The 23,658-nt window shown below is 51.4% G+C and overlaps 1 long non-coding RNA gene across 2 annotated transcripts in view; it reads left to right on the top strand.

The window, feature by feature from the left end:
* LOC109491249 overlaps positions 1–21,540 on the top strand; it is a 33,706-nt gene extending 12,166 nt beyond the window's left edge. Inside the window, exons 4-10 of one of the 2 annotated variants that reach the window (XR_004625053.1) lie at positions 1,472–1,661; positions 6,353–7,692; positions 10,798–10,995; positions 11,077–11,157; positions 11,752–11,907; positions 16,842–17,162; positions 18,655–21,540. This is a non-coding gene — a long non-coding RNA (uncharacterized LOC109491249). Of the gene's footprint in view, positions 1–1,471; positions 1,662–6,352; positions 7,693–10,797; positions 11,908–16,841; positions 17,163–18,654 lie in introns of both variants that reach the window. The other variant, XR_004625052.1, reaches the window with a different exon arrangement.
* The last annotated feature ends 2,118 nt before the right edge of the window (positions 21,541–23,658 follow it).

The following is a 23,658-nucleotide window of genomic DNA, read 5'->3' as shown; positions in this document are numbered from 1 at the left end:
TCTCAGAACACTTACCGAGAGGTTTTGATGCTGTGAATTTGTTTGATGTCTCTAGACCCGGCTCCACAAGGATGAGTTCACATCTCTTCCTTTTTTCTTTGAATTATTTAAAATTTCTAAAAATTCCACAAGTAATGCATGAATATGTGCATACTGTAAAAAAAAAAAAAGAATACCCCAAATGTAGAAACGCCAAGTCCCTCCCCAGAATTTCTCACAGTCAATAGTTTGAGTTTCTGTCTGTATAAATTGATTTAGTATCATCTTACATAAATGAGATTAACCTATTACGTATTGTTCCGTGGCTTCCTTTGTCACTTAATGATAGATTGTATGTGTGGTAGGCAGAATAATGCCCCTTCTCCCTAAGTTGTAAGTGTTCAAATCCCCCAAATCTGTGAATATGTGACCTTCTGTGGTAAAAGGGACTTTGCAGATGTGACTAAGTTGAGGACCTTGAGACAAGAAGTTTATCCTGGATCATCTGGGTGGTCCCCATATAATCATAGGGGTCTTTATAAGAGGGAGGCAAGAGGGTCAGAGAAAGATAGATTTGAAGATGCTACACTGTTGGCTTTAAAGGGGAAGAAAAGGACCTAGACAAGGAAGACAGGTGTCTTCTAGAAGCTGGAGAAGGCAAGGAGATGGATTCTTCTCTGGAGCCTCCAGAAGGAACTGCAGAACCCTTGGTTTTAGCCCAAAGGGATTTTTGACCTACAGAACCGTGAGGTAATATAAGTGTGCTGTCTTAAGCCAATAAGTTTGTGGTTGTTACAGCAGCGATAGGAAATTCATGTGGTGTGTATACAGCTGAGATCAACAGTAATATTTAGTTAGTAATTGGTACTTATTGAGTATGTACTATACGCCAGATGCTGTTCTAGTGCTTGACGTGCTGTATTAGTCTGCGAGGGCTGCTGGGGGGCTTAAACAACAGAAATGTATTTTCTCACAGTTCTGGAGGCTGAGTCCAAGATCGGGGTGCCCACAGGGTTTGTTTCTCCTGAAGCCTCTCTCCTTGGCTGGCAGATGGCCGTCTTGTTATAGCTTTACACGGTCTTCTCTCTGTGTGCCCATCTTTTTGTCTCTTCCTCTTTTCTAAGGATACTGATGGGTCAGATTGGATTAGGGTCCTACTCTAATGGCCCCATTTTAACTTACTTACCCCTTCAAAGGCTCTAGCTCCAAATAAATTCAAATTCTGAAGGACTAGGGGTTAGGCTTCAACATATGAATTTGTGAGGAACACAATTCCACCCGTAATGTGTGGATGATCCCATTCACTTTCCACAGTAACCCAGTGAATTGGAACCATTATTATCCTAATTTTACAGATAAGTAACAGTCACAAAATGGTTAAGTTACTTGCCCAAATTTTCCCAGCAAATCAGTGCAAGGCCAGGCTTGGCAATTGCCTGTTCGTATACTTTGCCCATTTTTCTATGAGGTGATTGTTCTTTTTGGTTTGCAGGTGCATGAGTACTCAGTAAACATTGACTGGAATTGAAGGAACATTGAAGGAATGAGTGGGAGCAGCTCCCGGGACTCCTAGAAGAACATGGGCCAGGCTGGGCCAAGCCTGGGTGCCCCTATCCCCAACCTCTCCATGTTGGCAGTACAAGCTTCCAGGGGAAAACCAAAAACCAAGAACCAAGCAGGAGGTAGGTGTCCATAGAAGATGGTGGGGGTGGGAAGGTATACCGCCTTCTATTCATCAACTGAGCACAATCCTATGAGACTTTCTGGAGGAGGGGGGTAGTCTGGTGTCTCCTAACCCTCAGGGAGCTGTGGCAGACAGTTTTGTAGTTTGGAGTATCCCATGGATAGTCCTGGGATGCTAGTGCCAAACCTCTCCACCTGCAAGTCCACATTCCAGATTCCAGGTACTCAGTTGTCCCAAGAGAACTCTTCCTCAATGTGAAAGATCGAGGCCAGCTGCAAAGAAATGGCCGATGACTCAGCCAGCTATCTCCTGGACATAGGTAGCTGGCCAACACTCATGGCCAAGGCGGGGCTTGTCCTGGCCTGATAAGTCATTTTGGTCACTGTGGCAAAGGGGACAGCTGCCATGGGCTTAGGCAGATATGTGGCTAGCTGCCCAAATCAATGGGAATGCCCCAGTTACCTCTAGGGAGGCCAAATAATGATGGCCTCAACACACTCAGAGCATGGAGCTCCAGAAGAACCTTCCCATGTCAGACCTTGCTATGGTTTGGGGGCTACCATACTCACCCCCATCCCTACCTCTTGACCCCTTCCCTCCATTCCATCCCAGTCTGTCACAGGAGGCAATAGAGACACTCAGCAAAAACTGTCTTGATCCAGTATGGTGCTCATACGGGGGACTCTGAGGTGCAAACAGAAGCTGAAATAATTCTCACTTTGTCATAGGCTCTTGGTATGAAGAAGTGTCAATATCTTGTAGTCCATTCTTCCCACTTAGCACTCTAGGGGTTGAGTTTCCCATATAACATTTTCAGGAAAGAATGGTTACTTAGTATTTGTGTGAACTCCTCCAGTGACCGGGACCTTACAAAGCAGCCAGTTACATCTCCAGGAAGTTCTCATGGCCTGGGAGTTCATCTTTACATGGTCCTTCCTTACACTGTGTTCCATCTGTTTCCTGATCCTTCTGTCCACGGTCCCCATAGAAGATGGCCATTCCCTGTTTCTCATGGCTTTTCAGAGATTTGAAGGCAGCTGCCGGGTCACTTCCTCTAAGAAAGAATATCACAGGATTTAGCAGGAGAAAAATCCAATCCTTTCAAACCTCAGGGAATATTTGCCCTGAGTTTCAGACCTGCTACAGAGAAACTGCAGTACTGTCCTCAGTGGACCTGGGCAAGGGCCCAGGGCAGTAGGAGGGCAGTTCTCTGGGCCCTTTGGACTGCAGACACATAGCAGACATGTAGCCTTGCTAGCTGGGAGAACCTTAGTCTATTGTCTGAGTCCCAGTGGAAGGTTTCTGGGTCCCTAGGGCCTGGAGAGAAGGACATGGTGTCCTAGAAAGAGCACTGTTCTTGGAACTTGACCACCAGGCTCCCAGTCCTTGTTCTTCCACTTCCTGGTTGGGATCCTTTAAGCAAGTTGCTTAAACTCTGAGCTTTAGTTTTGCCTTCTATAAAATCAGAAAATATTTCATTGTGTTGCTATGAGGATCAAATGACAGCACATCTAGGAAAATGCTTTGTCAACCAAAACACCCTCTACAAATGATTAGCCAACTCAAGGGGTAGGTAAAAGGGCCTCCAGAGCCTGGAAGTGCTTTGATCTGGGCCTTCCTAGTGGAGGAATGTCAGGAGCAGAGTTGGTTTTAAGAGGACTTCTGACTTTTCCTCAAGCCCTATGGCTGGTCCTTGGCACCTCGAGGGGCTCTCTACTGAGGACTCATGGCCCCCATCCTGCATGACCCCTGCAGGGCCTCTGTGCTCACATCTCCAGGGAGGACTCTGGCCCAAGTGCCTTAGCCCAGGCTTTGGAGACCTGGGGAGAGTGGGTAAGCCTCACAAAGTCAATGTTTGGGGTTGGGACTGGGCAGGAGGTGCGAGGCAGGGTCCCTGGGCTTGCAGTCGGCTCTCCACTCTTCTCAGGAGGCCCCAGGGCTGCCTGCCCAGGGCTGCACCTGCCCAGCCTCTGCCATCACTCCCTGCCTGGCCTTTAATTTAGACAGAGGTTAATTCTAATTCCCCAACTTGAATGGGTTTTATTAAGAGAAGCAATGGAGGGACGGAGAGTCAGGGAACACAGCCTAATGACAGTGGAGGAATTATGAAGTGAGAGGATCTCATTTAATCCAACCCCCTCATTGGACAGATGAGGCCCCAGGAGGGGAAGTCTGCCTCGGGCGGGTAGTGGCCGGGTTGGGTTTTCTGTGTTTGTTGTGTTGGGGTTTCCTGTGTTCCAGGCTAGGGCTCTCTCCTGGCAGCTCCCATGGCTCCGGACAGACTCTGGGCCTCCAGCCTGTGGCCTGCGACTCCATCTGGGCTCCCTGGCAGGCCCAAGTCCGTGGCTGGGCAGTGGCTGCTGCCCTCACCCTCCCGGTGTCATGGGAGCATAAAGGCCAGGAGCCTCCACAAATAGCAGCATGTTGCCACCTGCCTAACCCCAATCCGGTTTATCCTGAGTTAGCAGAAGCACCCGTGAGATGTACTTCCCAGGTGGGGCCAGGCTGGGCAGCCCAGTCCTTCCTCATGCCACACAGTGCCCCGAGGGCGGCCGGGCTGCAAACAAGGTGGGTGGGGGGGAGACCCTGGAGGAAGGGGAGCCAGGTCTGGGTTATCTGGGGGGGTGCAAGCTGAGGTGTGGCTGGGAGCCAGTCAGCCTGTTTTGGGGGGGCACATCCCTACCCCCAGAGGGCAGCACCTATCACAGGGGTCAGGAAGATGGGCCTGCAAGGGTATTTGCCCAGCTGGGGCCACATTCCAGGCAGGCTAGGCTGTGCCGGGGAGGCCTCTTCTCTCTGCCTGCCTGTGCTCTCTGCTTGGGCTCCCCAGCTATAAAGCAGGAACAAGTCCCATCCCTTACCTGCCTGGGGGGACATTGAGCAGGAGTGAGATAATGTCTGCAGGCTCAACCCTCCACTGAGGGAGGCAACCTCTAAACACATGTCTATTTTTACTGCCTAGAGCTCTGCCTGGCTCCCTCTGGGGGCCCCTGCTGCTCCCTGGCCCCCAAGGAGACGGGAGCCCAGCCAGGGTGGAGGCCCCATGGGCCCTTCCTGGGCATAGCTGAGGGAGCCCCTGAGCTCCAGCACCCAGCTCTCGGGCCATGGGCCTGGATTAACTGCTCACAGCCCATTGTTCAGGGTTCAAGGAGCCACCGCCCGCTCCTGGCATTCTGGTTCAACCAGGAGTCTGGGCGGCTGGGCGTGGCTGGGGCCTAATGAGCAGGGTGTGCCCTGAGGAGTTGTTAGGAGCTGGGCGACAGCTGTAGGCAGGTCCCCACCCACAGCCGGTGGGCGGGCTGGCTTGCACAACAGTCACCTGTGTGAGGGGCACCACATGACATCTTTGCCAAGTGTTTATTTTTAAAAAATAAATATTCATCTTTGGTGGTAGGGGTGGGGAATATTTCTAAATATTTAAAAGACATCACGCTAACGCTTTTTAACCCCCAAATCTATTGTATTAGGAAAAGGAATGCAAGTTCGTAGGGTTTCCAGCCCATTGCAGAGGGGGTAGAATAGGCCAGAATCATAGCTGGGTTCTCGTCTCCCCCAGCTAACCCCTTCCCCGGGATTTTCGACAGCAAGGGGCTTCTGCGGTCACCAGGGAATCGTGGGCAGGCGGGCCTCACGCCTTGGCCGTCCCCCACACCTCTGGCTCTCTCTGTGCAAACACAGCTGCAGCTCAGCCGCCCTGTCCATTCCAGGGCTGAGCCCTGTTGGCAGGAGAGAGGGCTTCCTGGGCCTGCCTGGTTTCCGTGCGCAGGGCTGTCACCTGAGCTCTCTGGCAGCTCAAGGACTTCTGGACCAAATCAATCCTCCAAGGAACAGCCAAGTGAACTCAAGGTGCTGTCCATTTGCCATTGAGTCAGGGGACCCTTGGCTGTTTTCCAAGTGTCAGGGGACACTTGGCTGTTTTCCAGACTCCGATCTCCTGTGCCTTTTGGCACAGATTAGTTTGGTGGGCGTGTGGGAGTGGGTCCGAGGAGAACCTCGGCTGACCTACCTGTGCGTGCACCTGCAGTCTTACCTTCCGGGTCCTGCTGTTCGCTGGGAGGTTTCCAGTTTAGAAATGGGCTTGGGGAATCAGAGGCCTCAATGAGAAGGCTGCGGGGAAGACAAGGGCAGGCTGGCCTGAGGAGCTGCGGTGGGAAAAAAAAAAAAAGAGCTCCCGAATCTCAGGTGGTCTAGCAGCCCTGGGTGAGACTCTGGAAGCCCCAGACTTCGGCGTGGCACAGGGTGGGGCCTGGAAGAGAGGTTGGTCCCTGGACTCTTCCCCGTGTCACCAGCGCCCAGGCCCAGCAAGGGCACCTGCTACAACTTCCTTCATCCGACAGCTTCGCAGCTTCCTGTGGTGGGCTCTGAGGTGCCGAGAGCAAACCTTCCTGGGGGAGCTCTTGTCAGCACGACTTGACGTCTAGCTCCGGCCCAGACCTCTCTTCGGAGCCTAGACTCGTGGAGCGGCCTCCCCGACACAGGGCAGCTGGTGGGCACCATCGCCCCAGCTGTAAATGCCTGTGGAAAAAAATGCGTGCCTCTTCCCTGTCCCCACCACCCCCTACCTTGGTCCCTGTACCCCAGACATAATGGCCCCCTCAGGCTCTAGTACTTTCTAAGCTCATCCTTCCATCTATCTCTGCAACACACTGTGGTTGCTGTTCTTACCTGTATTTTTCACATTTATTTCAGAAGGATGAAAACCCCACCTTCCCTCTCCTGGGGAGCACTCTTCAGCCACGCCCTGGAAATCTGTCTCCGTGGAGGGAGTTTCCATCTCCAGCAAGGGAAGAGGTTTATCAGAAGGACCTGGAGGTTAGTCATTAGGATGGGTGACAGCCAGAATTGGAGGGGTCAGAATAGAAAATCTAGAAGAATCTTCAGTCTTACTTGTAAGAGTGACTTCAGTGAGATGAGGGGGCAGAGGCTATGCCTAATTTAGTAGGAGAACTTGGGCAAGTCTTCTCCCCATTCTAAGCCTCAGTTTCCCCATCTCCAAAATGGGAGTGATGACTCCCACCTCCCAGGGTATCGAGGAGCAAATGCTACAACCATTGTGAAAGCTTTAACGGAGACCTGGCCTGTGGGAGATGCTTCGTAAATGCCAGCTCTCTTTCCCTCTCTCACAAGGCAAGTACCCCCAAAGCATGCACTTGCCCCAGGGCACTCAGGACTGAGGACGAGGTGGGGGCCCTGTCAGCAGGGGAGGCGGGGACTGTAAAAATAAGGGTTTAGCAAATAGCCCAGCGCCGTGGCCCTCATGCTTGCCTCCTAATTAGCTCAAGTTAATGAACAGCATGATTCATGATTCGCTGCTTCTCAAGGGTGCCCTTGCTGTTTGCCTTCCTCGCATCTGGGCCCCACAGCTGCTCCCACCCCCATTCTACCGACTGCATCACTCCTCAGCCACACAGCGGGCCTGGACAGCAGCCACATGTGGGGGATCGGCTCGCCTCGGCCCCCTGGGCCTTAAGCCCTGCCCTGGTCCGGTTCCCAAACAGGCAGAGCCAGAGGGGCGTCCCAGCCAGTGCTGAGGAGCTCAGTCTAGAAAGCCCTGAGCTAGCTCCTGCACTACACACTTTTGTTTTTTTTAAACAGATGATAGACTTGCCATAGACCGTGTAGGGCATTATCTGTGGAGTCCAGGCTAGCGGGCTAGGCCTCCCAGTGCAGGGGCTCACCACGTCCCCTCACCTTCTTCCTTCCTTGGGCCCCTCCACACCTGAGGCGGGGCCTTCTCTTGGTATGAGGGTACCGGCTGGGCTTGCAGGGCCCCGTTCTCAGAAAATGGGCTCGTGGGAGAGGCTTCCTGAACCTTCCAGCTCCATCTCTCTCTGTCCACAAGGTGGGCAGAGACCGAAATTAAAAGGGTCTACGATGTTCCTCAGCCCCAGAGCCAGGCCGCCCTACAAAGAACCTTCACGTCCACAATGGCGCCCTCTCACTTCTCTACTCCACCGACGCCACCTCCCACGCCTGCCACCATGACACCTGGCTGGGGCGGGAGGAGGAGAGTCACGCGGAGTGCACAGGTATAGCCGTGATGGAAGCAGAGAGCAAGGTCACAACCTCTGGAAAATTCAAGACCCCCTCCCCCGACTCCACGTTCTGCTGAATGTCTGCCAAGTGAGCAGGGTGCTGGCCATTGTGGCCGGACTTATTAACCATTTTTAAATGTGCAGTTCAGCTGCGTTAAGTATATCCACATTGTTGTACAACCACTCTCCATAATTTTTCATTTCACAGAACTGAAACTCCATACCTGTTAAACACAACTCCCCATTTCCCCCTCCCCCCAAACCGTGGCGACTGTTTTTTGGTTTTTATTGAGGTGTATTCTACCTACAGGGAGACGCATAGATCTTAAGTGTAAAATCTGACAAGTTTTGACAGATGCACACACCTGTGTAACCATAGCTCCAGTATGGTCACAGCATACTCCCTTCACCCAGAAGTTGCTGTGTTTCCCTTTTTTAATTTTTCAGTCCTAACTATAATCATAGTCACCATGTGATGATGATTTCCAGAACATTAGATCCCCAGAACTTTTCTGTCAGTCTCCCCACCCCCATCCCAGGGCAACCAATGTCGTGATTTCTATCATCATGGATCGGTTTTGCCTGTCCTAGAGCTTCATAAAAATGGAATCATCCCATATGTACTCCTTGTGTTTCTCTTTCTTTCAACATAACATTCAGCCATGTAGCATCTATTAATAGTTTATTCATTTCCATTGCTGAGTAGTATTCCGTTATATGATGAAAACATTATTTATTTATGTACCCACCTACGGATGGAAATTGGGGTTGTTTCTAGTTTTTTGCCACTATGAATAAAACTGCTGTGATCATTTTTGGACAATTTTTTCGGTGAATATGTGTTTTCATGTTTCTTGAATAAATTCTTAGGAATGGAATTGGTGAATCATGAGTAGTTGTATATTTCACCTTATAAGAAACTGCTAAACAGTTTTCCAAAATGATTGTACCATTTTATGCTCCCACCAACAATGTGTGAGTTCTAGTTTCTCTATGTCCTCACCAGCATTTGGTATTGTTGCTCTTTTTAAGTTTAGCCATTCCAGTGGGTGTGAAATGTTATTGCACATTTCCTAACACAAAGACATTATGCAATTTTCATTTGGTTACTGGCCACTTGCAATCTTTTGTGACATGTCTGGTCAAGTCTTTTGCTCTCTTTCTTTTTTTTTTTTTTGTCTTTTTGTTATTGATTTGTTGGTATTCTTTATATATTTTGGATTCCAGAACTTTGTCAGATATATATTTTGTGAATATTTCTTTGTAGACTGGCTTGTCTGTTTTTTTTTTACAGTGTCTTTTGATTTAAAATTTTTTTGATGAAGTCCAATGTATCAATTTTTTAATAGTTTGTAGTTTTGCGACCTGTTCAAGAAAATGTTGCCTTCTTTGAGGTCATGAAAAATTTCTCCTCTGTTCCCTGTTAGAAACTACATAGTTTTAGGTTGTGTGGTTAGGTCTGTAATCCTCTTCAAAATAATTTTTGAGCGTGATGAGAGGTAAGAGTCAATGCTCATTTTTAAATATATGAATATTCAGTTGTTTTAGCACCATGTAAAATTAAAAAGACTTTCCTTTCCCCATCGAATGACCTTGGTGTCTTCGTTGATAATCAGTGGACCAGATGTGTGTGGGTCTACTTCTGGGCTCTTCCCTTGATCCCATTGTCCATTCTTTTTTTTTTTTTTTTTTTTAAGATTTTATTTATTTATTTGACAGAGATAGAGACAGCCAGCGAGAGAGGGAACACAAGCAGGGGGAGTGGGAGAGGAAGAAGCAGGCTCATAGCAGAGGAGCCTGACGTGGGGCTCGATCCCATAACGCCGGGATCACGCCCTGAGCCGAAGGCAGACGCTTAACCGCTGTGCCACCCAGGCGCCCCATCCATTGTCCATTCTTATGCCAGTACGGCACGATCTTGATTACCGTAGCTTTACTGCAAGCCTTAAATCAGGCAGTGAAAATCCTCTAAGGGGTAGCAAGGTTTTGAAATACCAACCCATTCCCTCCAGTATTTATCCTTTGCCCTTTTCACTGCTCAAACAATCATTTGCTGATTGCCAAAGGGACGTGAGCGCAATCCCGAGATGCAGGGCAGGAAAAAAAGGCGGGCCTTTCTGGCTTTGGTTTTGAAAACCTAAGTCCTTAGGGGAATAGAAACATAAAGTTTGGGGAAAACAGCACGCTAGAGAGCACCACTCCCCCTTCCCACCCTCTACTTCCAGTTAAGAGCACTTCTAAAACTAGAGAAAAATCCCCTAGGCAGTGTAGAAGGAATTAGAGCAACTGTGCACCCCTAAATCTGGGGTCAGGATCTCAGGAGCCACGGAGACCTCAGGGAGGCATGGGGCAGCCTTGCAGAGCCCCCCTACCTCTGATGGCCCAGGAGCAGCAGAATGAATGTTGGGTCCTCCCTGTGGCATGCGGAGAGCAGAATCCTGAAGTTGCAGGCCAGGACAATGGCCGTCCCAGGAGAGGCTTGGCCAGGCAGCCTTGAGGAAAGTCACTGAAGTGCCTTGGCTCTCTGTAGACCTCCAGAAAATCAGCACGATGCTGAGGAGGAAGGGTCATGAATCCACTGTGATTACCATTCCGCCACTCGGTGGCAAGGGTGTCTCAGCTGAGTTACAGGAAAAGAAAGAAATCTCTCTTAAATATCTCTGAGTTTACTGCTGAAGATGTATTTTGGCTTTAAATAGGGATCTTCTAACAAACTACATTTAAATGACTAAGTCTAATGATGAGGCGCCTGGGTGGCTCAGTCAGTAAAGCATCCAGACTCATGATTTCGGCTCAGGTCATGATCTCAGGGTCGTGAGATGGAGCCCGAGACAGGGCTCGATCTCTGCCCTCAGCACAGAGTCTGCTTGAGATTCTGTCTCTCCCACCCTCTCTGGCCCTCCAGCCCACTCTCTCTCTAAAATAAATAAATAAATAAAATCTTAAAAAAAAATGACTAAGTCTAATGTTAATAAAGAGTGGGGGTAGGTGCGTAGAGGACCCATCCTTTCTGATGGAGAAGACTGGCTGGGAGGGATGGGGGCGGGGGAGCGGGGGTTGGCCCGGCCAGTCAGGATGCCTGCTTTTCTTGTGTTCCAGCCCCTGTCTTCAGGATCTCAGACTTCATCAAACAAGTCATCCTCACCATATGTTCTCCGGAGTTCTAGTTCCTCTGTCCTGAAACACCTTAATGAAGTCCTTACATTTAAGGCATGGCTCTTGTCTTGAGCAATTTGAAGGACGTCATGATGGGTCCCCAGCAACGCCTCAGTATCCTCATGGAGCAAAGCCCGGGGGGTGAGGCCTGCTCCCCACCCAGGAGTGGTTGTCTGGGGAGCTGAGGCTCAGAGTGAGGACACTGTCTTGTCCTGGTTGCAGAGGACACTGAGGTGGGGCTGCCTCGGGCTTCAGAGTCCTAGCATTACTCTCCATGCCTTCCGTGTCCTGACCATGCCCACAGTAAGTATGGGGAAACTGATGCTTCAGCCCTATTTAGTAAGTGCCAGGACAGTCTAGTTTGCGTGTTGTTGTGCTTATGTTAGCACGTTCAGCCCGCACCTTAACTCCAAGAACATAAAGATAGGCATTTCAAAACGCATTAAATTCATACACGCCTTTACTGTGATCCCATTTCCGTCAAATGCTCAGAAATGGGACACATGGGGAATGGAAAACAGACCGAAAAGATTTGCTTGACTGGCACCCCGGATTAGGGCGTACAGGAGAGTGTAAACACACACACCCTCCATACACACGTACCCTGCAGGTCGGGCCCTGGATTGGGGCCCTTTCAAAGCCGTGGAGGCTAAGCTGCCAAGTTCAGGGTTGCCCTGGGCCATGCTGTCCTGGGGTGAGGCCAGGGATGCTTGGGTCAGAGAAACACAGTGTCCTGGAGCTCCATGAGAGCCCCTGCCCCCACTGTCCAGGCCTTCCAGAGAGGCACTGGGGCAATCACCCTGAGCTGAGAAGGCCAGCGTCACTCAGGGGTTGGAAAAAGGGGGACGGTCCAAGGACTTCTAGCTCATTGCTAAATAAAGCTTAGCTCCTCTCTAGGGTCCCACCGCCCCTTTCCCCCAGAGTGGACTCCCAGCACATGTTGGAGTGGCCCGGCTCCAGGGAGCATTGAACTCACTCACCCTGCCAGCAGTGGGGCCATGACGTGCTCGGCCTCTTACTCATCCCGAAGTCATCAGTCATGTTTCCAGGAGTGTGAGTAATTCGGGGAGGGTGGGGGAGGGGGTAGGGCTCCCAGGTGGGGTCGGGAGATGTCGAAGAGGCAATGGGGCCCAGATGAGCCCTCATCCCTCTTACTCCAAAGCTGGAAAGGCTCCTCTTTTTAATCTGCTTTCATGTGTGGACTGTGTGTGGTAAATGCTGGGGGTTTAAGGAAACTGGAAACCAGAGCAACGGGGACTTCCCCCTTCAGCCCCAGGCAGCTGCGAAAGTGTGGTAGCCCAGAGAAGGGATGCTGGCACTGCGGCCCTGGGGCTTATTAATAATCTATGAACTCACATTCGTCTGACATGCTGTTTCACATGTCCCTCTAAGGGGCTTGAAGCGCAGAGAGGTCAGGTGAGTGCTAATGTCCCAGCACTGGGAGATACCAGGGATGGAAGTAGAACTAGTCCAGAGCCTACACGTCTGGACCGGGAGGGCTTCCCGGGACCGGAGGGCTTTGCCAGCCTTCGGACTTGGTTTTCTCTGCAAGATCCGCTTTCCACAGCTAGGCTTGGCCTGGCCCCGACAGTTGTCCCCTGCTTTCTCACAGCACGCTCTCACAGAGGTGCCGGCAGTGGGGGCTCCTGGGGACGTTTGATCCCAGACCATTGTCCCCTCCTCCAGCTCTGAGGCTTGGCTGCCTTGTGGGGGGAGGGGATGTATTCCAAGGGGGTGACGGGTGGAAGGCACCCTGGACCGGAGTTTCTTCCATCTCCTGGCGCACTCCCCCTGCCAGAGAACGGCTGTAATGCGGCCTTCATTCCCTGGAAGAAGAAACCCTGCCGAGAACACACCGGGAAAAGAAACTTCCATTTCATGAGCACCTACTATGCTCTTGGACATTGTGCTCTGTTTCACACAAATGATCTTTTCCCAGCTCTTCACAAAAACTCCCTGTGAGGCAGGTAGCATGATTCTCACTACACAGACAAGGAAACTGAGGCCTCAGAGGTTGTAGAACTTGGGCAACATCACCCAGCTTGGGGTGGCAAATTTGAATCGAGATCAGGCAGCTCAGCGCCACTCCCCTGAATCCTCCTGCCTTCAGGAAGTCTGCAACAGCCCGGGGATTACATCCTCAACCACCTCACCTCGGATGCTAACCTCAGATAGAGATCAAAGACACATGGTCATGGGAGAATGACTTTTTGAGATCAGAGCCTCTTATCAGCTGAATTGCGTCCCCCTCGCCCCAATTCATACGTTGAAGTCCTAATGTGACCGAATTTGGAGATAGGGTCTCTAAAGCGGTGATTAAGTTAAAACGAGGTCATAGGGGCCCCAATCCAATGGGCAGGCAGCCACCTGCAAGCCTTTGCAAAAACAACAACAATAACAACAACAACAAAAACCCAACCCTGCAGACCCCTTGATCTTGGACACTTCTCTTGAGAACCGTGAGAAATAAATATCCGTGTTTAAGCCATCCAACCTGTTGTGGAAGCCCTTTAAGTGAATTCAGAGCCCCTTTAAAAGTCGCCTTTGTGTTCCCAGCTGCTGCACAGAGTGGGCTTCGAGCCCCTGTGCGTCGATGGACTGAAGGGAGGAAATGCCATGAACACCGAGCCTCACCGATAGGCAGAGAGAATTCAAATTTTGATTTTTGTAACCAGCCTCTGTCCTCCTGTTGAAACTTCCTGTTTCTGAGGAACAGAGATTTTCTACAGATCCCAGAGGACATCCAGTAAACCCAACAGCTATTACCAAATAATTCTGGTTTTGATGAGCTCAGCGGGTATGAATCAGAAGCAGGCAGAGTGGCGTTTCCTTTGAAATATACCCAAGGTTAAACGTTAGAGGGAGAAGCAAAAAATATATTTGGGGATTTATTGCCGGGAAGGAAATATTGGCAATGCTGGCACCGGAGACCAGGTGGAAATGGTCTTCCTTCCTTCTGTGTGAGCAGGAACCGCCGCGGGCCTCAACAACAGGCACTCTGCTGTTAGCCATCTCTGCTATCCAGCGGCCCATCCCCATGGTTCTCTCCTGGGTCTCCTGTTTGCAAAAGACAATTCCAGGGGGGAGGATCCTTCCTGGGAGCCCTCGTCATCTTGGTGGGCTGTGTGGCTATCGGAGGACCTGGCTTCAATTCCCTCCTATAGGCGGAGGGAGCCCCGGTAGCTTTGCCCAGATTAAGGGGGTTGGAGGCAGGGAGACAGCACTCAGCTAGGAGCTGCCCAGCCCTTGACTCTGGGAGCTGGGGCTCCTGGACCTGCATGGGATCAGAGAGGGCATGGCTGAGAGGGTCCAGGTTGGGGGGGCCCCAATCACAGTGAAGCCTGGCTGTTTTTAAGGGCACCCTGTGCCACGGGCTGTGGCCGAGGAGGAGCTGCAAAACACTCTGGCAAGTGAGTTCAAGCAGGAGGTCCTAAGGAGGCCTCATGCTGGTGGCTTTGGCAGGTCTGATAGCCCGGGGCTTCTGATCCTGGCTCTGCCACTTGTCGGCCGAGAAGCCGGGGCCAGCTCCATTGCCTCCTGCACCCCGGCCCTTCTTTCCATCCTCTGGGGGCCATTGGATCTACGTCTTCAGGGCTTTGGCGGGTGGCGTGGGTGACGACGTGTGGGAACGCCCGAGCACAGGCCGGACTCCTCTAGAGCGCCATCCCCCAAACCCATCCTGTTTCCTGAGCAAACCTGGCTTTGGTCTGTCAGCCACTTGCTTAACCACATGAAGAGTCTCCTCTCCCAAGGGGGGGATCTGACTATACTCTCCAGGGCTTTCCCCTTCGGGGGGGCCTCACCGCCTGGAAATAGCCTCTGAACTCCTTTAGCACCTGCCTCCCTTACCTCCTCAAGCTCCTTTCTTGCCACCTCTCCCTTCACCCTCTCAGGAACTACTTACAGTTCCCCAAACCTGCCCTCCCATCTTCCGTGCCTTCAAGCACGAATCTCCTTCCTCTGCCTGAAACTCCCTACCCTCGCTCCTTCCCCTCCCTCTGTCTGGCTCCTGCCTACTCCTCCCACGGGGACTTATCCCAGACGTCCCTTCCCCACCCTCCCCTTCCCTCACCAGGCATCTTCCCTGGCAGCTCCCTCTGAAAGGAGGCTTGCCCCTTCCCCGCCTCCACCCCCCCAGTCCCCTGCACACCTACACTCTGCAGGGGAACTTCCTTTCCTGCTCGCTCTCCCTCCCTGCTGCCTAGTCCAGGGTCTGAAACATAATAACAGCTCAATAAACATGTGTTGACGGAATTAATGACTTACTAAATGAATGACTTCTGGATGTAGGGGCCAGGCTCATAACTGAGTCACAGGGCCTCAGTCACCATGCTTTGCCCCCACCCACTGACCTGGGTGAAACACTCCCCGTGATGACATCATTAGCTACCCTCAATTCTCAGAATCACCCCTGCCTTCTTCTTCTCCTTTCACTCCCGTCTGCTTCGCAGCCCCTCCCCCTCCTTCCTTTTCTTCCTCCTCCGGAGGGTGGCACATCTAAATAAGGCAACACTCCCCCAGGACCTGTGCATTGTCACGATTTTCACCCAGTTATGACTCTTGGGTAATGGTCAGATGTAATGGTGAGATAGAATCATGAGATCTATCCCCAGATGAAAGGTGGGACAAACATGATTTCTGTGGGACACCTAGGGTTGGACAGACACAGAGACCATTGGAGATGTGGGACTTTCGTGCTTTCTGGCTAACGGAGGGAGGACCTGGGAGGACACAGGTGGGGGAAGGAGTGGGATGTCTGGCATGGGGTGTGGAACCTGGCAGAAGGTTTTGGTCACATTCCAAGGCATCTCTGGTCCTGGCATGGGTGTGGAGGGGGCACCACCCTCGCCCACACGATCATGCCTGGCTGCCTACCATCCCTTGGGGAGGGCAAGCACCCTCCCCCAACCCAACGCAGATGATCGGGCAGGAGCCCAGACGTGACTGCTCCAACCATGAGCCCTGGCCAACCCCAGGGACATCACTGCCTCTTTCATTTCCTTTTGTCTCCTTTTGCCCCTCCTTTCCTTTTCGCTAAGACTCCCCTCGTTTCATGAACTGTTGGGCTGTATTTTGGCATAAGTAACGAGGGACTGGCCATGCAGAGCATGCCTCTAGATCACTGCTATTTTCCCCTCATGTACTTTTCCATGAGAATGAAAAAATAAATTAGGACCCTGTTTCTGGAAAATTGATGTTTATGGGATCATAGAACAGATGGGATATTTGTAACTTTTTTTTTTTAAATACCACAAATATTTGACTAGAAGGCAGCTTCTGAGACTGGAGAAAAATAACATTATGCTGCATAAAAAGACTGTTACTTCACGTATCGGTGGAAAATGTATGGCAGGAATTGACCCCCAAATGTTGGTTTGTAAATAAGTAAAACTAAATAAACCCGGGAAGGTAGATAAATCAAAGGATGTTTCTTTGTAGGTTCCTCTTTTAAAAAAGATTTTATTTATTTACCTATTTATTTGAGAGAGAGAAAGAGAGAAAGAGAGAGAGGGCACACGCGCAAGTGGGGGGAGGGCCGGGGGGGAGAGAGGGGATCTCAAGCAGACTCCCCACTGAGCGCAGAGCCCAACACAGGGCTTGATCCCACGACCCTGAGATCACAACCTGAACCGAAATCAAGGTCAGACGCTCAACCTCCTGAGTCGCCCGGGTGCCCCGTTTCTTGCTAGGTTCTTAAGAGGCAGGGACACTAGTTGGCCACCCAGCAGCACCCCCAGCCCCACCTTCTCACACTGCATTCCTATGCCTCCTCAGAGGGGAGCCCTGGAGGGCAGGGGCCGTGCACATCTTTCGTCTCCCGGTCCCCAGTGCCTGGCACAGCATCTGGCCCAGGAAGTAGGGTGATCATACAATTTAGCATCCAAACTGGGACACTTCAAGAGTGAAAGGAGGCGATTAATAATTATGTCAGGACAACCGTGGTAATTTGGGACTAATGAATGAATGAATGAATGGTTCTTTAAAAGGTCGAACCTGTTGGCCCTGAGGCATCCACGGCTGCCTACATCCATTGGTGTCACTGTCCGATAGAAGATTCTGCTGTGTGGACCGTGTGGACCACATTGCCTTTTGGAGCCCGTCTCCGTCTTTTCTCCTGCAGACAAGAGCTCCCACGACAGAGGAAGCTGAGCTGGGGCTGAAGGGCGCACTGGTGCTGCTCCGAGCCTCCCCCACCGAGAGCACTGCTCACCTGGGCGCTGGGCGCTGAGCTGGGTGCTTTCTGTTCTTCATTGCCTTGAATCGTCACACTGGCCTTACGGAATGGATACTCTAACCACCTTTGGCAGGTGAGTCACCTGAGGCTTAGAGAAGTTAAATGATGTGCCCAATATCACACAGCTACCCATGTCAGAGCCGCAACCAGGCCCAAGTCTGTTGGACACCCAAGCACTTTTAATAGTCCCCAGTCCTGCCCTTGGTGCAGCCTTCTCGGGGAAAGGACTGAAGACAGATGTCTGGGGCGTCCTGTTTAAGGAAGCAGGCCTGCTCGCCCCTGCTCTGTGCCTGGGTGCCCCAGTCCTCTCGGGTCCATGGCTGGATGGGAGTCATCCGGGCCAGGGCCAGGGTTTTTGTCTGGATGGGAACAGTTTGCTCCCCATGGAGGCCAATCCTGCTTCCGATTGTGATCGCAGGGCAGAGTGCTGCTTGGGGGCAGTGGCCAGGCCAGGATGGTGAGAAGTGGGCTCCTTGTGGGTCGCAAGCCTTCTGGCCCCTCCAAGGACACTGAGGCCTGAGCATTGTGCATGAGTTCTCAAGGCTAGTGAGGGTGGGTCAAGGAGGAGAAGGCAGGTCCCCGCCCCTAACCAAGGGCTCCATCAGCCCTTCACCTCCTGCCTACTGCCCTCGCCATTCCCACACCCAGCTCTGTGCCCGAGATCCTGGGGGAGAGACTGGCAAGGGCCTGGCCAGGCCAGAATAGAGGAGAAAGGAACAGTGCCAGGATCCCTTTTTCCTCATAGGATTCCCAGGTCCCTGGAGGGAGAGGGGTCTGTCTGCTCAGGAGCTCCGCTGGGTGGATGGCATGAGAGAAGGTGGGCCAGGCTGGGTCTAGGCCAGAAAAGTCCTCAGCCAGGCCTCTGTTGGGCACTCTCCCACCTCACCACTGCCCACCCTCCCCCCAACCAGCGGCCTCTGCTCTCGAGGAGTGGCCTTGCCCAGGGCTGCCAGGCACTACGGAGCCTCGGAGGCCAAGCACAACTGACTGGCGCCCTCTAGTGTCTGCCTCTCAAGGCCCAGGTGCCCCTCTGCATCCACCCCACTCCCCTGTGCCAGGCTGGGGAGAATCCCCCAGACCCATCATTTATCTTCCACGCCAGGTCACTTCTGAGAGTGAGAGGGGCTCTGTTAGTGGTGATGCTGGGACAACAGACATATAATGGGGCTGTTCAGGGCAAGTCAGGGCATGTGGTCGGCATCGCCCCCTCCCCACAGTAGCCACCAGAATTATCTCTGGGAGTCAGCCCACGGCGTACACGAGAACACGTGTGAAGTCCTTAGCCCACGGCCTGGGAGAGTCGGCAATCAACGAACACATGATCGATAAGTAACTATGAGCTACACCTGGCGGTCATAACCGTCGGCTTGGTTGAGCTCTGGCGCCCGTTTCCAGAGGGGTGGACAGGGAAAGCTGCATCCAGAGCAGGAAGGTAGAATCTCAGTTCCAGAGTCTGGCACAGAGCAGCAGGGCAGGTCGTGGGGCTCCGCGCGCATTGACGGATGCAGCAAACCCGGAATATCAGCTTGTGCTTGATCACGACCTCCCTCCTCTCGCTATTGCAGGTCTCGCCAGGGAGTCCGGAAGGGAAGCTGCCCCTCCAGCAAGAGAAGGACATTTTGACCCCGTGCCTCTTCCCACTGGTTTTGCAGATGGGCCCTCCCTCTTCCCACCTGGCCCTCTTACACCAGCTCTAGAGATGACTTCTGCTCTGCTCTGCTGGGCGCCCTGGGTGACTAACACAGGCAAGTGTGTGGGCCGCCCTTTGGCCTGGCCTCTACCCCACCTCCCTGCTCCATGTCCTCATCGCTGCCTCGTGGCTTCTGGGGGCAAGGCCTCGGGGAGGTGTGATGGCTGCTGCCCCCCGACAGCTCCCTGCCGTGGGCGTGGGCTGATGCAAGTTGGCAGCTTCTATGACCCCTGCACCAGGTCGGGCCCAGCTTTGGACTTGAGCTTCACCCTCAGGGACCTGGCAGCTGCGGGGGAAGCGGTCATATACGCATAAACAAGGCACAAGGCTCCAGTGGTCAGAGCCAGGGCAGAGGGCTGGCAGCATGCTTTGGAGTGGGGGAGAGGAAAGGCAACTTAGGCTCAGAAAGCGGAGAAGATTCTGCAGGATGCGTACAAAAAGTTTGCACAGGTGGAGGTGGGTGAGGGCAGGACAGGGCTCTGCTTGGGGGCTCCCACGGGGAGGAATGTGGGCGGCACTCTGTGTGTGTGTGTGCGTGTGTGTGTGTGTGTGTGTGATTCCGGGAGATGTTGACTTTGGTGAAGTCAGTGAGATTTGGAGCTGGCAAATGTCGTTTTGAAGAGTTCTTGGCGTAGGCGTGAGGGGCAGGTATGCGCCTTGTGCGGGAAAGGGAAGAAGCCTTCAGTTGGCTTTTGTGTTCCTCAAACCAGTTTGCCCACATCCTTGGCTTCTGTGCCCTACGAAGGACCTGTCTGGAGCCCTGCGTGTCTGGGCCTGCGGGGCAGCGGTGCCTACGTGAGGCTAGCAGTCTCTCCAGGAGCTCCCTGCGCGGGGTCCCCGGCCACTGGGGGAGTGCAGTGCCCCATCCCCCTGCTGCTCACGGAGCCCATGCCCTCAGCCAGCAGGCATGGGCTCAGCCCCAGGCAGTCCCCGGTGCGGGCAGCACTCCTCTCTGTTGCTCGTTTTCTCTCCTCAGGGCCTGGCTCTAACACAAGGCTTCCTTCTCCTGCTCACACTCAGAGCTTTGCACGACCAGCAACACACACAAGCACTGGGTCTGGCATGAAGGAAAACCTGGCTCTGCGATCAGCCTCTGCCATCTACCAGCTATGTGGCCTTGAGCCTCAGTTAGCTCATCTGTAAATTGGGGCTAATAACACTTAATGGGACTCCTCATGGGGTTTCAGGAGGAGCACGTGAGATGATGCATGTGCAAACACTTCGTGGAGGGCTCCGCCAATGGAAGGGATGATTATTGCTGTTTTCATGCCACACATGACCCAAGCCACACTCACCCAAGAAGGGAAAAACAGGCCCTGAGCATGTTCGTTTCACTCCCTCAGTAACTATGAAGCCTACTGGGTGCTGGGCGCTGTTCCCAGCATGTGGGATAGACAAACAAAACCCAAGATCCTTGCTGTCTTGGAGTTGGCATTCTAGGGAGGGGGTTCCCCCACATCTCAATCCACCCAGCACTCATTCGGACGTCTTGCCCACACCCACAAACCCAGCCGAGGAGGTCAGGCGACGTTGGGTGACCAGGAATTCTCTTCCTGAGTACCTCGCAGCCACCCAGGGGCCTGGCAGAAGCACTCGGGTGGTCTAACAAGGTCCTTCTGACGCTTGCATTGAGAGCATCCGGAGCACTGCAGCCAGAAGAGAGCACGATCATGAAGTCTAATTGCCCATTTTACAGATGGGGAAACTGAGGTCCAGAGAAGTTTAACTGCCTGGCCCCAGCTTCTGCAGCTAGTCAGTAATGTAATTATTCAGTCCATCAACAAACACGTGTTGAGCTCCTGCCCTGTGCCACCCACCATTGTGAGCGCTAGGGACAGTCTCTGCCTTGGTGGGGCTTACATTCCATTGGGCAGCAATGTAAAAGAAATTTGTAAGCAAGTAGCTAAGTGCAGGTAGAGACGAGGGCTGGGCAGAGAGCCAGATGGGGTGATGGGCGGGGCAGAGGCTGGGGGTGAGGGTGGTCAGGGAATACCTCACAAGGTGACACTGAAGCCTGAGTGGAAGTGAGGACTTGCAGGACTCCAGAGAGCTTCTCCCTACTTTACTGAAAGACAAAGGAATGCCTTTGTTCCTGCCTATGGGGGAAAAAAAGCCTCCGAAGAGAGGAAGGGGCTGTGAGCTCTCCTGGGGGAGAGCCGGGCTTTCTGAGCCTGGAAGCGCGTAGCTGCTGTGAGGAGCGGGGTAGCAGATCTGGGGATGCTCTTGTTTTGTTTTGTTTTGTTTTGTTTTCTAGTAGACTTTCTATTTGAGAGTGGTTTTAGGTTCACAACAAAATTGCATAGCGAGTACAGAGAGCTCCCGTATACCCCTTGGCCCCACCTATTCCCCCTCTTCCCGCCCCCAACAAACAGCCTCCCTCACCATCAACAGCACCCCCCACCAGAGAAGCGCATCTGTTCCAGTCCGCGAACCCACTCTGACACATCATGATCACCCCGTGTCCACAGTTGTCACTGAGCTTCACTCCCAGAGCCGTGCATTCCGTGGGTTCTGACAGATGTGTGACAGCACATATCCATCATTACAGTAGCATACAGAGTAATCTCCCTGCTCTGGAAATGCCCTGTGCTCAACCTACACATCCTTCTCTTTCTCCCTGAGCCCCCCGCCCCCAACCCCTGGCAACAACTGATCTTTTCCCAGAATGTCCCATCCTTGGACTCATAAGGTACGGAGTCTCTTCAGATCAGCTGCTTTCACTTGCTAATTTGCATTTAAGTTTCCTCCATGTCTTTTTACAGCTTGATCGCTCATTTCTTTTAAACACTGAATAAAATTCCATCCTCTGACATAGGGGCTGGTTTTGGTTTGGTTTGGGTTTATTTGGGTTTTTTTTTAAAAAATATTTTTTATTATGTTAGTTACCACACAGTACATCCCTCGTTTTTGTTGTAATGTTCCATGATTCATTACTTGCGTATAACACCCAGTGCACCATGCAATACGTGCCCTCCTTACTACCCATCACCAGCCTATCCCACTCCCCCACCCCCTTCCCCTCTGAAGCTCTCAGTTTGGGCTTTTATCTAGCTTTTCCTGAAGCAGTCTCAGCCTGCCAGTCCTTTCCTTCCCCAGGTGGGGCATGTGGTCTTCCCGTGCCCCAAGGCTGCACCACCCCCAGTGCCCAACAGGTGGCCACAACACCCTGTTTTGGCTTTTAGCAGCTGAAGGCGGCGCAAGAGGGGATTCTTGGGAGATGGTGTGAGTGAAGAGGAGGGAGAAACAGTGGCTGCTCCCCATGGGCCACCTCTCTCTCTCCCCTCCCTGCCCAGGCTACTGGATCTGCTGAACTACATTTCTGAGTTTGAGGAAGGAAGAGGACCTGGAACATTTTGCCATTTCTGTTCTTCAAGAAAGGAGAAGTTCTAGAGCCTGGCCCTCACACAGTACTGTCTTCCAGAAGACTAGAAACTTCTAGGAAGTCTGGTCCTCACAATGGGATCTGATCCCAAGTAGGTAGTTCTCTGTGCAGACAGCCCTGTTGGTATGGGGTAGAAAGGATGCTGGTGTATTTCGATCTTGGGGCTGGCAGCCTGAAAGGAAAAATATTTCTGATGAAGGAAGCTGATGTCTTTTGTCAGCAAGACTGAACCATGGCAACAATGAATAGATACACTACATATATATAGTGTATCTTTTATATATATATATAAATATATATATATTATATATTTACAATTATATATATATACAATTATATATTATATATAATTGTATAATATATATACAATTATATATTATATATAATTGTATAGTGTATCTGTAGTGTATTCATTATATATATAAGGAATATTATTCAGCCCTAAAAAGGAGTAAAATTCTGTTAAACACTACAGTATGAATGAATCTTGAAAACATCTTGCTAAGTGAAATAATCCAGATACAAAAAGGACGAATATTGTATGATTCCATTCATATGAGGTAACTGGAGTAGTTAAACTCAAGGAGATAGAAAGTAGAATGGTGGTTTTTAGGGGATGGGCAACAGAGAGTTACTGTTTAATGCACACCGAGTTTCAGTTTGGGATGACAAACAAGTTTTGAAAATAGACAGTGGTGATGGGTGCACAGTATTGTGACTGCACGTAATGCCACTGAACTGTACATTTAAAAATGATTAAAAGGTTAAATATCATGTTACATAGATCTTCCTCCATTTATGATGGGATTATGTCATGAAAAAATCATCACAAATTGAGAATATCCTAAGTCAAGGGGCGCCTGTGTGGCTCGGTTGATTGAGCGTCTGACTCTTGGTTTTGGCTCAGGTCCTGGTCTCCGGGTTGTGAGACTGGGTTCCGCATCTGGCTCCGTGCTCAGCGTGGAGTCTGCTTAAGATTCTCTTCCTCTGCCCCTCCCCTCACTCCTGCTCTCTCCCTCTCTCTCTCTCTCATGAATAAATAAATCTTGGGGGTAAAAAAGAAAATATCCTAAATAGAAAATGCTGAACATCATAGCTTAGTGTAGCTGAACTTCAATGTGTTCAGAACACTTACATCAGCCTACGGTTGGGCAAATCATTGGACACAAAGCCTATTTCATAATAAAGTCTTGAGTATCTTATGTAATTTATTGAATGCTGTACTGAAAGTAAAAAAACCAGAACACTTGTATGGTTACAAAGGGTTGTAAGTGTGTTGATTTTTTACCCTCATGATCGTGCTGCTGACGGGGAGCCACAGCTCGCGGACAGTGCTCACCTCATAAGAGGGTATCTGCGTATCACCGATCTGAGGAAAGAGCAATATTCAAAATTTGAAGTACAGTTTCTACTGACTGTGTATTACTTTCACACCATGATAAAGTAGGAAAATCATAAATCAAGCTATCGTTAAGTCTGGAACTGTCTATATATATT

Source organism: Ailuropoda melanoleuca, chromosome 4 (genome assembly GCF_002007445.2).
Source record: "Ailuropoda melanoleuca isolate Jingjing chromosome 4, ASM200744v2, whole genome shotgun sequence".
NCBI lineage: Eukaryota > Metazoa > Chordata > Mammalia > Carnivora > Ursidae > Ailuropoda > Ailuropoda melanoleuca.
Note: the sequence above shows the minus strand (reverse complement) of the source record. Positions and strands in the feature narration are given on the sequence as shown.